Genomic DNA, 3,747 nt, shown 5'->3' with positions numbered 1-3,747 from the left:
AAATAAGTATTTATATTTGTGTATAAGCTGTTTAGATTGACAAAAAGCCTATGTTTTTAGGGTTATTAACGAAATTCATGTACTCAGACCAGTAATATTTGGGGTCACAAGTTTTTGCCATGAATATTTTGTGGGTCAGAAGACAAAAAGTTTGGGAACCACTGGTCTAAAGGATGATCAGAAGCACAGGTTGTTCCTCTAAAGATAAAGCTTGTTGTTTTATAAAAAGGAATGCTTAGTGGACAAAATAAACCCTTATTTTGTGGTGTAGACTGATCTAAAGAGATATTTGAAAGAAATTGTTTTTACCACGTCATCATGTGGTGGAGGCAGGTTAGGATTGGATAAAATCAGACACATGACTACAGACTGTTTTGCAATAAGAGTTGAGCMTGATTAAAGTCTATCAGGCTGACCTGTTTGATGTAAATCAGACGTGCAGGTGTTCAGGCTCCCAGCTTCTGCAAAGAATCAAACGTAAATTCATTCAAAATGACTCAAAGTGGTTTTAGTTTCCTGTGTGAAATTCCCTTTTTTWGCCCCTTCAGTAGAAAGCAGAACTGAATATCAGAATATTAGCATCTTAGCTTCTTCTTCATCAGTGGCTWTTTTTAATAGGAGAAAAAGAAAGAGAAAGAAAAAAGTGAAATGTAATGAGAAAGAGTGAAASAGAGATTAGAAGATATMTGAAATATATGTTGAGAAAACACAAATTCCAATCATCTGTTTTCCAAACCTCTCGTTGGTGCCTAAATAAAGCAGCGGTCGGCTAATTCTAWCAAAACAGGGTCAAATGGAACAAAATGTTTTAAAAACTGCAGAGCAGTGCCTCATCATTTCACAGCTCCTCCACATTTACGCTTGTGTTTGTCACGAGCAAAGACGTATGAATAAAAAAAGTAGATAAATTCATCGGCTGACTTTATTTCAGTAAATTATTTGCCACCTCCACCTGAAGCAGTTTGATTTYTTGTTGAACTCAGTAGAAGAAATGCAAAATCCACCAACACCGGGTTTTATAATAGTCGAGCACAGAACTAGAAAGTGGTAACTTCACTTCACTTTATTCATTTCATTTGTTACACAAATTAACAAAGTACAACAATCATGCAATCAAAATAAAATCAAATAAAATAAAAGGCAGCAGAAGAAGAATAAATCTTATAATATCTGCCCCTTTTTAACCCCAAAATATGTTCAAAAGAAAAGTAAAATACTACAAAAATCAAAACAACTTAAAACACTTAAAAATGAACTTAAAAAATTAAAGACACCAACTCAAACACCAGTTAGCATAAATTCACTTACACTTCTCCAAATTTCTTCAGAAAACTAGTTTTTCTCATTCTCTTCAATATATACAAGGATCTGGCATTTTTAACCTCAACTTCACAGCTGTTCCATAATCTTATTCCCTGGATTAAAGTGAATTGCTCCTTTAGGCTCGTAAAAAACCAGGGTTTCACTAACGTTTCAATTCCTTTAAGATAATAACAGCTCTCTCTCTTAACAAAATTTACTTGAATGTTGAAAGGTAAGATGCCTTTTATGAGCTCTGTACATTAACAGTAAAATATTATAATCGACCAAATCATAGAATTTTAATAATTCCAAATCATGAAACAATATATTCGATGGATGGCTGTAATTTTTTCTAGTAATGTTTCTTAGAGCTCTTTTCTGTAAAATAAAAATAGGATTTGTGATAGTTTTACAAGCTTTACCCTATACCTCAATACAGTAAATTAAATGTGGAACAATTATAGCGTTATACAACATGAACAGTGCTTTATCATTGAACAGTTCGATGGATGGCTGTAATTTTTTCTAGTAATAATTCTTAGAGCTCTTTTCTGTAAAATAAAAATAGGATTTGTGACAGTTTTACAAGCTTTACCCTATACCTCAATACAGTAAATTAAATGTGGAACAATTATAGCGTTATACAACATAAACAGTGCTTTATCATTGAACAGTTCTCTTACTTTGTACAGTACTCCAATTGATTTGGCTATTTTTGTTTTTAAACCATTTATAGGCTTTTTCCATGTCAGTTTTTCATCAATAATGACACCTAGAAACTTCACTTCACTGACTCTACAGATCTCAACATCATCAGTTTTAAATGAAACATCTACAGTTCTCTTATTGTTACAGAAAAACATATAATTTGTCTTGTCCAAGTTTAATGCTAATTTATTTAGTTGAAACCAACTTTGTATTTTCCCAAATTCTGTCTGTACTTTCTCCAACATTTGTTCTATATCTTTACCGGAACAAAATAATGTTGTATCATCAGCAAATAGGACACACTCAAAAAGACCCGAAACATTTACCAAATCGTTCACAAAATAAATAACTTGGGTCCGAGAATGGAACCCTGGGGCACTCCGCATGAGATGTTACAATACTCAGATTTTACATTATTTATGTCCACAAATTCTTTTCTATCTTCCAAGTAATGCAGGTCCTCTAATACCATATTTTTTTAGCTTTTCAAAAAGAATACTGTGGTTAATAGTATCAAATGCTTTTTTAAAATCAACAAAAATACTGACACAGTACTGTTTTTGATCAACAGCAGTTGTTATATGTTCTTTTAATTCAATGAGAGCCATCTATGTAGAATTTTTTGATCTAAACCCAAACTGAAACATAAACTGATCCATTTAACTGGGCTGCAATGGAACCAGGTAGGGAAATGTAAAAAATAAATAAATAAAAACACTTGAGGTGACATTTGTGTGGGCTTCAAAGCCTGTCTCCATCTTTGTTAGCATAAGTGAGTGACATTTTCTGGACTGAAATTCCACCAGAGCCAGGAGCGTCGAGGGGGAGGGAGGAGGGTGTGAACTGATAAGAAACTGTGCTCATAATGATGCACAAACAAACCATCAGAAATGTAACCATGCTGCGCAGGGATGCACCCGAAAGTTCACGGAAGGCAGGTAACCGGAGAACATGACACCAGAGACAACACAAGCAGTTTTATTAGTGTTTCTAATAATAGCCACAAATCACTTCAGAAAGTGGTTTGTTGCACTAATTTAACAGTGAGCTACCTTCCAAAGCRACCACTCAGACCTGTGCATCAGAAAGAACAACCCAAGATAAGATTAATGCCCACAGCTTAGTGTCCACAGCAGAATTACATAACAGTGATCCTGTAAATCAATATGTTTCGTTTACCTTGAGTCTGGCGTGAGAGAGAGATCAGGTGCACTCTTTCTTCCCTTCTTGTTTCACCACTGCCTGTACCCAGCGTGCGTGTTGGCAGAACGCAGCCTCGGTCTGGCCAACGCTGTGTTTGTATGAAAATGTACAGCTAAAGACGGAAGATATCTCATGCTTCTGATGCCAGTGAGTGGGAGCTACATGCGGCATTCTCATTGGTGTGAAATCAGAGGGGGGAGAGAGAGAGCAGGCGACATGGATGGAGGCAGAGGGAGACGGTGGTGGGGGGATGTGGTGATGGTGGTGGGGTTGGAGTCAGAGAGACACCGAGGGCGAAGAGAGCATTGTTTGCTCGGGGAAATCTCTAAGGACAGCCCCGAGCACATCTGTGAGGAGAGGAGCTTCTCTGTGATGTTGTGTGTTGAAGAGATGGAAACGTTTGGAGCAGAGAGATGGAAACAACACAAACAAGAAGCCCGAGAAATTCGTGAACATCAAACCACAATCATGCACAAGTTTAAAGGGATCCCTGATTAGTTGTAACATTAGACTTTATTTGATAAACATTTATTT

The 3,747-nt window shown here is 36.2% G+C and overlaps 1 protein-coding gene across 2 annotated transcripts in view; it reads right to left on the bottom strand.

The window, feature by feature from the left end:
• Positions 1 to 3,396, bottom strand: part of rgs8 (regulator of G protein signaling 8) — a gene marked incomplete in the record, with an annotated part of 31,026 nt that extends 27,630 nt beyond the window's left edge. For both annotated transcript variants that reach the window (XM_014020423.1, XM_014020424.1), the window contains 2 exon segments: positions 417 to 461; positions 3,190 to 3,396.
• Between the last annotated feature and the right edge of the window lie 351 nt (positions 3,397 to 3,747).

This window comes from Austrofundulus limnaeus, unplaced genomic scaffold (assembly GCF_001266775.1).
Source record: "Austrofundulus limnaeus strain Quisiro unplaced genomic scaffold, Austrofundulus_limnaeus-1.0 Scaffold252, whole genome shotgun sequence".
Lineage (NCBI taxonomy): Eukaryota > Metazoa > Chordata > Actinopteri > Cyprinodontiformes > Rivulidae > Austrofundulus > Austrofundulus limnaeus.
Note: the sequence above shows the minus strand (reverse complement) of the source record. Positions and strands in the feature narration are given on the sequence as shown.